Below are 12,679 nucleotides of genomic sequence, written 5' to 3' on the forward strand. Positions count from 1 at the left end.
AATAATTGTGCTTCGGTGTGTGCTTGTGCCAAGAGAGACTCACAAACTGTTAGAAGCCTCCCAGAGTTTCTGCAAAACTAACAACTTGGGGACACACATTTAGCAGAGCGTTATGGGAAGGACAGCTGATTTTGTGCATGAGTTTCAATTTTTAAGCCCACATGGAATATGTGCATGCATTTCCAGTGCTGGTTGTGGTGAAATAGGACTTGCTGTATGTATAGGACTTGGTAAAATGTAGTGTATTACTAGCTGAAATCATTCAAGAATTTCATATATGTATTTAAATAAATATTGTATAATTAAATTAAATAAATATGTCAATATATTAAGCCTGATGGTATCAAGCTATAAATTCTCTAGTAATCTGTCTGGTATAAAAACATTTATTTTGAGTATGTGTGTGCTTATTGAAAGCCTATCTCCAGGTGGTATTTGTGAAGCTGTGGATACAGTAAATGTGCATGTTATGTGGAGCTGGGCAATGCCTGAGGCGAGGCTGAAGTGTTGTTGTTAGAGATTTGTTAACAGTGGCAGTGTCATCATGATGGATGAAGGAGTCTTCTCAGTTCTGGTTCCGCTGCTGATCCGAACTGCAGGGGCAGACGAAGGAAGGAGCCCGCTCTGCGATCCGAGTCCGGCTTTCCCTCGCCTTCGGTCCACACACGGTTCCCCTTGACCAAGAGAGCCAGTAGGTTAAGATGAGGGTCGCTGCTGTTGTCTCTTACACCTTTCAGCTAGGTGTTGTAATCCTTACTTTGGCCTGCTTTTGCTTATGACTTTTCCTTTCATAATCACCAGGCAAGACTTTTACAGAAGTTCTTTTTTTACTTGATTCGATTTAGGGTAAACCAACATAAATGTACTTGTGGTATTGAAAGATTGTTCTCAAAATGCTTCCATTTGAAAGAATAAGAACTTTGGTAGAAGGGAATATAGATGGTTATAAACCTATTTGGTTAGGGTTATTTGCTATTTGGTCTCCGTTTTCCCACCTTGTCAGATTTAAATAAATAAACTCTAGGGCTTGATCAGATTGACATTTATTTAATATAATTTAATAAACATTTAATATATATCCTGTTACTGTCACTGGAGCCGTAATTTATCAATTTGCAACAAGAATATTTTCATACTCCTAAGACGTGTTTAGACCTTAATTTTGAGAGAGTGATGAACATGAAAAATCATGAAAGAAAGTATGAAAATTGTGTAAATAATGGTTCAGATCACTCAAAACACATGGAAATGGAGGCGCCCTTATATGGCCAGTAATGGAGTCTGGTTGTCTTCTAGTGAAAATGTTTGGTACTGCGCCCAAACAAAATCTTACTGAAAGCTCTTTTTTTTTTTAGTTATCAACCTAAAATTTGAAACAGAACTTTTTTTTTTTCTTTTTTTTGTTGTTGCAGTTTTAGAGTCACCCAGCTTTTGAAAAGATATATTTTATATTAATATTTTTTTTTTTTTACTTTGTATATTTTCATAAACTTAACTTTTTGACTTCTACAAAAATCTCCCAGATGTTTTCTTTAAAACGAGACTAATCTTACATCTATGTTCCAAAGCATTCTTGAATTACAACCATTTAAGTTCGAAATGTGACACACACACACACACATGTATACAGTATATAGATGGATGGATGGATGGATAGATAGATAGACATTTATATATTTGCTTTGTTGACATCATAATTCACCTTTAAGAATTTTGTACCATGCTGAATGGCCTATTAAAGTCAGGCTTTACTTTTTATTTCTGTCTTCCTGACTTATAAATACCACTCTAAATTTTGTAAGAGGCAAATAAATTATAGAAGTGAAAACATGTCACGTGTGTAAAATAGTACTCCATTTATGCCACTATCCCTAGTTAGGTGACCTACATCCATATATCCTCATCTTTCTGCTTATTGTGCTAATTCTAACATCAAACACTCAACGTTTATTCAGAGATGGTAGATCTTCAAAGTTAATAGTCTAGGATCATGCTCCTTTTATTCGTCTCCATTTCTTGGCCTCAAGAGACAGAAGTATGATTCCACTTCATTGTGTAGACTTATTATATAATTATAAAATTAAATACCTTACATCCATGCAAAATTGCTTGAAAGCAACAGCCTGTGCATCCAGGAAAATAAGCTCTTCCAAACACAAAGAGCTGCAGGTAGTCTTGAAAAACCAAAAATCCCTAGAGAAGACTGACTTGTTCTCATGTTTCTCATTCTCTCAGAGCTGAATTTCAGGGATTGTAATGTTTGAGGAAGCTTTAAATGCTTGGTTAATCTGATCTGTGACTTAAAACTGATCTGCCTTAATCTTGAGGTGTCTGTTGTGACAAATGTCAGGAAGCTAGCCAGTTGACGATACCCAAGAGCAGAAAGTGTGTTCTTACTGTTTCGAAAGTATAGCCACAAGATGTAAACATTGAGTATTTTAATGTTAACAAAATGGCTCCACCTGTGGCCTAGCCACACCCCCTCCACTCACTCGGACACACAGTCAACATTCAGGGACAGGCACCATGTCAAGCTGTCACCGTAGGAGATATTTCAGGAGACAATTGGTGATTTTTGGAGACAGAAAGACTTTAAATCATGTTGTAAGCACCTAAAGGGCCTTAACGTTTAGAAGAGCATATTTAATTCAGAAATCCAATGTTTCCTGAAGGTCCTCCAAATAACGTCCCCAAACCCTTCAAAGAACTCCACATCGTGACTGTCGGGGAACGTTGTGGGAACATTGCCAAGCGACATTCCTGACACCAGCGGGACGTTCTCAGAATGTTTTGGAAACATTGGATTTCTGAATTAAATATGGTCTTCTAAATGTTCCCAGAATGTCCTGAATGTTCACTGAAGGTCCTCAAAATAACTTCCCCAAACCCTTTAAAGAACTCCACATCGTGAATGTCTCGGAACATTGTGGGAATGTTACCAGGCGACGTCCTTGACACCAGCGGGACGTTCTCAGAATGTTTTGGAAACGTTGGATTTCTGAATTAAATATTGTCCTCTAAACGTTCATATAACATCCTGAATGTTCCCTGAAGGTCCTCCAAATAACATCCCCAAACCCTTTAAAGAACTCCACATCTTCACTGTCTGGGAACTTTGTGGGAACGTTACAAGGCAACGTCCTTGACACCAGCAGGCACGTTCTCAGAACGTTCTGGCAACATAACATTTCTAGCCAGGTAGGTCAATTGTGTTTCACTCTTGACGTGTCTCTCTGTATCCCAGATTTGATCAGGAAGGACAAGCTGAAAGTAATATTTGTAGTTATCAACATTGTGCCTCAATTGTTGTCATTTTTACTTTAAACTGAACCCGGAATATTCATTTCTGAGTTCTTTCAATTTTCAATGTTAATCTCTCTAATTCAAACTCCAATAGCTCTTTGTTGATGTAGCGCTCAAACCGTATAGCCCTTAATCCTGTAATTGTGGACAAATGTGGGCACAGAGAACTCAGGTGTGATCTATTTTTTTATTATTATTAATGTTATATCACTGTCTTCTATGAAGTTTTGTCTATCCATTTATGGTGTTTTATTTGGGGGGTATTTTTGAATTTATTTACTTCAAAAAGAACCATATTTTCTATGTAAATTATGCTTATTTTTATGTTTTATTTTTATTTTTTTAACCACATTAAAATATCATTCCAATAAGTTCTTAGAGCTAAAACCTAAAGATGAAGTGACTTTGCTGTCACTTTGTGTCTTATTTTGGCTTATTTTAGAATGCTCTAAGTTACAGTTTTTCCCATTCAGCCCATTTTTGACCCAAATACAAGATTAAGGAGTTTGTTTGTTTTTTGTTTTTTTTACCCACTTAACATTTTAGAATTGAGTCAAAAAAAATTGTGTGTTCAGGAGGAAAAGTAGCCAAGTCTTGTACCGCTCAGATCAAGGGAAGAATTTTTTTAAAATAAATCAAAACTATTTTGCCCACATTTGTCCTTAATCCGGTTTTAGGGTTTAACCAACAAATGCAACAAAGATCGGCTCATCAGTTCCTACTCAAATGGAACTTGCCGTTTAATTATTGATTTAGCACATGACCTGAGAAAGCCAAACAAGTGCTACTGGATTTTCTCCTGTTGATTCGCTTTGAGAAATTCATTGGCCATACCTTCTTCAACCTATTATATCACATTGCGAATCATTCAATTCAAACAATCTCCAACTACAAGCTTCCGATGCCTCCTCAGAAGTACTTGTGAGAAAAACATGAGCACCATAAAAAAAAAAAATAAAAAAAACTAAAAAAACTCCACGTTCTCTCCATCCATGCTTAGGCCTGCCATAGGCGGTGCTCAATCGCAACAGAGCGTCTGTCCATCACTGTTTCCGTGCCCGGTAGGAGGAAGAAGGGCTGTCCAAATCTTCAAAAGAGGGCCCTTCAAAAGCCTCCTCCCCATGCTGGGAAGCTGTCCGCTTGAAAGACTTGTCTTTGTGCTGCTTCCATGCACGAGAGGAGCATCGATCAGAAGAGGTTGTCATTAAACGTGGTGCTGCACTTTGTCTATTTTTGGTATCATGACAGAGGTTTGGGCGGTGTGCAGGGGCCCGACGGAGAGCCGTCGTTAATCATTAAAGTCACGGGGCTCTGCTGCGGCTCACACAGAGCGCTAACTGATGCAGTATACGTGCACTGCACCAACATGCATGCACATATTTTAAACACACAACCAGGTACCAGCCTCTCTGAAATTCAGATGCGGTTGTTCTCTACTATTCAGTTTGAAGACTGTGGGCAAAGTCAGAGGAAAAAAGACAGATAAAAGGAGAGACAGAGAGAGAGGTTGATGGAACACTGTAGGGTCTTGGTCTTATATATATAGTATATAGACTTACTCCAGAGGCCTAACTCACATCTCATATCTAGCTTTCTTTGTGGTCCCTTTCTTCTTCGCTTCCCAATGCATGGACTGCTATGCTGCACCATAGCAAGAGTTCCATGACTGTTATTACTTATACTCCAGTCTCTTTAAAAGTGGAGTCGCAAACAGCGCCGTACAATAGGGCTATTATAATGTCTAGCTGTAAATGTTCTCTGCCTGTGAGGTAGAAATCAAACATTAGCTGGAGTATTACCGCTATTAATTTAATCAGAATATTTAATCACACCCACCACTGCCTTTGGAAATCAGCAGTTACAAAAATAATAAATCCTAAAATAAGATGTTTTTGTTCCTCTGAGAAGAAAATTCGAATCCGTCTTTGGCTCTCGTAGAACGCTGAGCAATCTGCTTTGTGAATGAGGCTCTCATTCCCGGTCATGCTTGTTCAACAAGCTTGGGTTTGGGAAGTATAAGACCCACACACCTCAAGCTGTCGCTGTACAACACTCCATACTCTGAATCAGAACACCATACCCACTATCTTTGGCAGGAGGACTTGTTTGGACCAGGATTTGTTTGGGTTTCACACTGAGCTTTTTAGAACAGACTGCAGTAGCAAACACACTCCGATTCAGACCAAACGGACATATGCCTTCATCTTTGAGCTGCAAGAACCAGTCTGGCTAGTTGTAAAACACTTTTTTTTTCTTTTTTTTAACTGCAGTCATAATTTCAAAATAGTATGAACTATCTATATATATATATATATATATATCATTTTTTTCATCTTAATGTAGGCAATCAACTGGGAAAGTTTTATGGTGATATCTGCTAGTTAAATTACCCTATTCACCTGTAGTGTCCTTCAATTAATTCATTTATAATGAAAATTTTATAGAAAAGGATTAAAAAAAATCATCTCTGCTAATGCTGTAATCTATATAGGGAGCCCTTACTTGCACATTACTATACTATTAAAGATTAACAACAAAGTCCAAAGGTGGGTTGAGATTGGATTAACAATTGTGTTGGTACTGAGATGTCCTCAGAAAAAAAAAAAAAAAAAAATATATATATATATATATATATATATTAGTGTTGGGCGATATGCTCCATTTTCATATCGTCCTATCGTCAGCCTGTGAGATCGGCGATACACGATAGTATCGTGAGGGGGCGGGGCTAACATTTGATTATTAACTTGATTATTTAGCCTACTCATTAATTTGCTTGTTTTATTAGCCTACTTCGTTTTATATACGAGAATCTTTTTTCTATTTTGCTAGCAAAGGTGGAGTGTTTATTAATAGGATCAGGTTATAAAAAGAGATCCTAATCCTTTTGTTTGTCAACGGGAAATTTACGGACACATTAGCCTATCCTCATGCCGTTACATGCAGCATTTTGACTAGGGTCTATTTCTGCACGAGATGAAAACATGTTTTAATAATTTCTTGGGTCAGAAAAAGTCGGAGTTTGCGATATGTGCCCCCGTACCAGTGCGCTCTCTGCGCACTTCAGTAAGCACGAAGTACGCGGGTTAATGTGTTTTAAATGCCGGGAGAAACAAGAGCAAGGGCCAAACGTCCAGCTGAGTCGATCGGTTTATACTTATACTTATGACTTGACTCTGATAAAGGAAACGTTTACATGACCACATGCATTGTCAAGTTTATTCAACATAATCAGGTTAAGAAAGTCGTCGCATGTAAACGCGCTCAATCTCTGAAAGTGAAAGTAAAAACGGACTGCTTTCGGCATCTGCATTAACGCCGCGTTCCCTCAGAGACGACGATGATAACGGTAACTATAATACTATTTTAGTGATATTATTATTAATACTATTTAGTAATTGTATTGTTTTTAGTGTTAGTGTCATTAAACGTTTTGTTAATGTGTTACGGAAACAAATACTGACGAACAACGATGCCGTTTTCATCTTGGATCTGTAGGAAATTGAATTTTGCGTCTGTTAAAACGAGCACACTTGATAATTTGTGAATGGATCACCTTGCAATTAAATTTTGATGTGGGATGTTTTTTAGTCTGTTTTAAAAACATTCTCTTAGAGGAGTCCTCATTAGTGCGTGTGTTGTTGCAATTGTTATGAGGTGATGTCGTTGTAAATTTAGGCAAGGCAAATTGATTGTAGTTCCTAATATTCATTTAATAACAATACTAGCTTTATAATAATAATAATAGGCCTAATAATAATAATAATTTAATACATTATGGTAAAACGAGCCAATTATCGTATTGATATCGTCAAAGGCATCTGCCATCGGCGATATGTCAGACTATCGTCGATACACGATACTATCGTCTATCGGCACAACCCTAATATATATATATATATATATTATTGATTGCTTTCAGGATGTGAAGAGTTTCTTCCGGAATAACAAAAAGATTTTATGAAAAATATTGCCTAACCCACCTTTAAAGGGGAGGTTGACTGCTTTTTTTTTCTTTGCATGATTGTGTTCATGGGGTGCAATATAACATGTATTCGTGGTTTTTCGTTTTTAAAAAGTCTTATTTTTCATAAACTTCACGTTTATTGTCAACCGCGCTCTCCTCTGTCCTCGAACGAGCGGTTGACTTCCTGAGTCTATGAAACCACTCCCTCAGAAACACGTAGTGGGCTCAGATTGGTTAGCTTGCCCCGGTGTGTTGTGATTGGCTAAACTGTCGCTTACGTTGTCCGGAAAGTTAACGGCCATTACCTTTACGGGCGAAGCGGGCACGTCATGAGCTCCTGTCCAGATGTAAATATGCGTCGAACTGCAGTATCAGTTTGAGGCAGAATCAGACCGAGTAAGCCGCGATGAAGAGAGTCAAACAGAACCTCACCACACACGGCTCTTACTAAACGTTTCTGAATGATAATTTGCCACATTTTGTTTAACTTTATACACGTTTGTTTTACACAATAGTATCTGATTGGCAACAATAGCAACTGACTGGCTACTAATGTTATACTCAAACAGCGGTGGCAAGTTTACGTTCTTGATCAAATCGAAAATAACGTCATAAAACATATATACATGAAAAATACAATTACTACATTAGTACTTATACAAAATTCGTGTTTGTACGCGTTTGTCGTAGACAGAAAATAGCATAACTGATAGCCTAGTGGCAATAAAGCCAGCACTGGCATTTGAAAAAAAATAAAACACAACGGCTACATCTGGAATTATACATGCAAATACATTTAAAATGATTAAGTCTTAGCCTACTTACAGGTTGTGGCCCAACAACTGCTGCCTCTGGCTTTAAAGTCGGAACTGCTTCATGTTTTAGTTGTTGAATCCGGTGTTGGAGATTCTGGAAGCTGCCTTCCGTAAAATGCGCAGCACAGAGAGCTAGATTACGATCGTCATTTTCAGGAACATAATCAAACATAAATACTATCCATTGTTGACGAAGTACAGCGTCTGTGGGAAGCTCGAGGACAAAAGACCTGACAGCTGCGTGAACAACACACTCGACAAGCTGCTGGAGCTGCAGAAATATGCACATGCCCTTTTCTGCATATTCTGAGGGAGGGGTTGATGCAAATGTGTGGGTTAGTGACGTACCATAACCCAGCTGTAGTCCCAATCGAGTCGTTTTTGTAGGCAATATACTTCCTGATTTTTGTAAAAGACAATATCTCTGCTTACACTGAACTTTCAGCGCTGCAACTTTGCAGATACTGTTCATGCACCAACAGCAACATTACACACTATTTAAAATGAAAAAAGTGAAATCGCAGTCAACCCGTCCCTAGCTACTTCCATTACATTACAACTAAAAGTCAGATTAGAGGACTAGCTATTCAGGAAACCCAATGAATACTTTGTTTTGGAAGTGTTGCTTTGCACATCTAATCAATGGCATCAGCAGCTGATATCAACCCATGAAGCAGGCATGTTTTTGTGTTATGACTTTGCTACTAGCATTCATGCTGAATGTGCAGTAAGCGACAGTGCGGCCAAAGCAGAAGCACCTGAATGCACAACTTCCCACTGGGCACCAATTACTGCTGCAGCCTGAATCAGTCACAATCCTCATTAATGTGTGAAATCGGGTTCAGCTCAAGGGACCGTAAAGGCTCTCTTGTGCGCCCCCACGTTTTCCGGTGTGAAGCAACACCACTGTTAATTAGAGCCCTGTCCTGAGCCCAGTCCTGTGGGAGCTGAGAGTGGATCTCTGTGCTCTTAAAATCGGACACCGAATTCAGCCATGAGGTGTGTAGTATTGATAATCCAGCTGGACTCTGGGTTTTAAGATACTGTGTCCGTCCACACAGTCTATTTCTGTTGTTCCAAATGCAGGCATATATAGGGGCCCTGTGCCTTTTTTGCATTTATTTATTAGGTGCCAAGTCCAAGCACCGAAGGTTATTATTCTTCTGGCTGGGAGTCTATTGCAACCTCCAGAAGCGAATGCTAAAAAGGTGTGAAATTTGGCAATGCGGATGCAATTAATTTCAATAACCTGTAATGCAATGTTGGTGCCAGTCTCTCATGCCCTCTAGCGCCACCAACAGTTCAAGTTTAATTTTTAGCTAACTTTTGAACTACATTGCGTATAAATTAAATTGCGGACCTGAGGGTTTAAACGGCTGCCTGACTACATCACTCACTATTTTGAATTTTGCTGAACGCCTCCAACAGCTTTTAGTTATTTAATCCTTGAATTTGCCTCAGATCATATTGAAACCATGCCTGTCAAAAGTTTTTGATTCACTATAACACATTCATAAATTAGAGGACCCTGTACAGAAAGTGAGGCTGTATCCTCGCTATGCTTTGATGTACTGAAATGAAACTTATCTATATATATATAAAATATATCATCATTTTACCTAGTACCTGAGGGTTGAATTTATGGCTATAGCTTTTAAAAAAAAAATGTTTTCAAGGCATGAACACCAGTGGTGGTGCAAGGACCCTCTTGGAACTGTCTTTTCAATTTAGTTTACTTGTATGTTCTTTTTATTATTATTTAAGCTTTAGTTTTGTATTTTAGGGCTGTTAGTCAAATTAAATTTGGCCCACTGTTAATTAACACTTTCTAACCGCAGTTTGGTGTTTAATACCGCTGATCTTTTCACGTTTGATGCAGGAAATGAAAATGTTGGTGTTATTGGTGTTGGAATCGTGGGGCCTCAAACCCTCAATTAACTGCCTTGACCATTAAAATATGAATACTCTACAAGATCATATACATTATTTTTTTTTTGTTACAGATTCAGCCATGTCACATTAAAAACAGTGTTGTGTCTTTGCCACTCCTTGTCATCTAGCTCTTTTTGTTGCATTAGAAGTAGAGGAGCACAACCGATGTTTCTTGTTTTGCTGTCCCTGAGACCCCATTTCCCCCCCCCCCCTTTCTCTCTTCCTCAAGAGATATGATCAAGGTGGTAAAGAGCCAATTATATGGGTCACAAAGAGATGTCACTCTCCACCTGGGGCAAGGTGTGCCAGAGCACACAGCAGATGGAGGGCCACCCTCATAGCAACTCTAATCAACACTTTAAATGACCCTTTTTTCCTATAGGAAACAATTTTTTTTTCTTTTTTTTTTCCCACATACAGGGAGGAAGAGTATGTCCATGCTGTCCATAGTCTTCCGAACGAATGATTAGCTTGAGCGTTTGCACTGCACTTCCTGTTTCTGTAAAGGGACATCAATTGGCTTTGTGGTCATATTCTGTGTATTAACATTAGTATCACTCTCCTTCTCATTGCCATTCTTACTTGAAGTGAAATACTGTTTGACTCCTGTGGTCATTGCACCTGGAAATGAGATTGCAAGAATATTTGCTAGCTAATCCCATGTACAGAACCGCTGATTTAAATAACATCCAGGTGTGTTTAAATCCTTATTTTGTGTGTGTGTGCGTCTGCAAGTGTGTAAAAAGCCACACCAGCTGCATTAGCTATGATTTTTTTTTCTACCTGTTGTGTTTGTCTTGGTGTCCTTCTCCACGAAGTTAGTGAACGAACAAGTTTGCCCGGAGTGTGTAGGGGGAGGGCGAGCAGTGCGGCTGACTTTAATTTACTTTTCTCTGCGATAGGGAAGTTATCATTTATCTCATCCACAGAACCGAACTGTAATCCGTCAGGGGACACCAGTCCCAGAGCTCGTGATTCAAATACACCCATGAAAGTGTGTGTGTGGATTAATGGGAAAAGAGAGAAGAGGATAGTAATGAGATCTGGAAAGGATGAGGGGAAGTGGACACACTACTCTGCTGACCGCTACAGGGAACACCAGAATCTAAGGTGGCGGCGGGTGCTATTTGATTCCTTCAGATTTGTAAAGCTCTATGTAAATTGATTTATTAACAGTAGAGAGATGACAGGGAATTATTGGCGAAAGAGATGGGGGAGGGGGGCACAGGCCGGAATCGATTTGGTCTCTCTAACATGGGCATGTCCAATTATTATTTTCAAAGGGGAATCATGTAATTTCAAAAGTTTTTATTTTTATTTTTATTTTTTTTATTTTTGTTCTGTGATTCTGGTTAGTGAGATCTCTGCAAGTTAATACAATACAGATTGATACGCTTTTTTAAAAAAAAAAAATTCCAAAGCTCCCATAGAAGCAAGTAAGCAGTACAGATATGTAGTCTTGTTTTGTCTTTTTTTTTTTTTTCGCTTTGTTTCGTTTTATTTTTTTGAAACAACACAAAAAATCCGTTTTGTTTGGTTTCAGGCTTTCAAAAGTATTATTATTACTATTATTATTTTAGTTATTGATTTTTTTTTCTCTATACATTTATTGCATTTATTTTGTGACTTACTTAAACTGTACGTGCTATTAATATAACATGCAGCTGCCCACCATGTTTTACCTTCTAGCAGGAGAGGTGAATCACAGACAGATACTGTAGATATAACTGCAGATTTGAGAGGGGGCGGCAATGAGGAAAGTATAGTTACTCACTCGGACACACTCAGTAAGGTAATGTAAGGGTTGGTCACATCCAACTAGAGAGCTGTGTCGTTCCATGTCACTGTTTTAGTACCACGGTTAAATAAGCTGACTTGACATTGTCAGCATGTTTTTTTTCTTCTTCAATATCTTCATAGAAATTTGGAATTGTGACCTAGAAGTGATCTGGCCCACCAGGATATCCAGTTCAACCCTTAAAAGTAATATTCCTTCTGTCAGAAACATTCTTTTCATTCATGCTAGCAGTCCTTTCGTTCATTAAAAAAGGTACCGATAGTGTGGCTAGTGTTTCTCTGTTTCTTGATTGCCGTGTCCTCGACATCAGCTTTGGGTGATTGTTATTCCATGGGTCAGTGTCAAGAGACTGTTTTAAATGGAGCAGATGAATGGGGGAGGGCGAGGAGGAGAGAGCGAGAGAAAGATACGGAGTGAGGCGAAGAGAGCGAAATGGAGAGAGACAGGTCCCTTTTGATTGCTGTGGTAACGGGATTAGTATTCCGAGTCCATCAGTTCCATCTCACCGTCTCTTTGGCTGGTGGCAAAGCACTGAGGTCTTTTATGTGCTGCCTTCATTCTTAGAGGCTCACTTTCTAGTTACAATCCACTCTCCTCTGAGTTCAGATGCATACAGGCTTAGAGAGCTCAAGGTTGGAGGCCACCTCTGGCAGCCAGCCATCACTACTCTCGGACTGTGGTGAAGGACTTCAGGTTACAGTGTTTTCAATCACTCAAGGCAAAAAAGTCCAACTCAAGGCATAAACGATCAATGCTGTTTGGAGGACCGGTGGCTGCGTTATCACCGGGATTTGGTCTATCACTCTGAAAAATGCTGTTCTTATCATGGAGAATGGTTGTAGTGGCATGTTTCCCAGCTTTCAA

The 12,679-nt window shown here is 38.9% G+C and overlaps 1 protein-coding gene across 24 annotated transcripts in view; it reads left to right on the forward strand.

Moving 5' to 3' along the window:
- Positions 1-12,679, forward strand: part of adgrb2 (adhesion G protein-coupled receptor B2) — a 323,031-nt gene that overhangs the window by 89,757 nt on the left and 220,595 nt on the right. The window lies entirely within an intron of this gene.

The sequence above is a fragment of the Pimephales promelas genome, chromosome 18 (genome assembly GCF_988280905.1).
Source record: "Pimephales promelas chromosome 18, fPimPro1.hap1.1, whole genome shotgun sequence".
Classification (NCBI taxonomy): domain Eukaryota; kingdom Metazoa; phylum Chordata; class Actinopteri; order Cypriniformes; family Leuciscidae; genus Pimephales; species Pimephales promelas.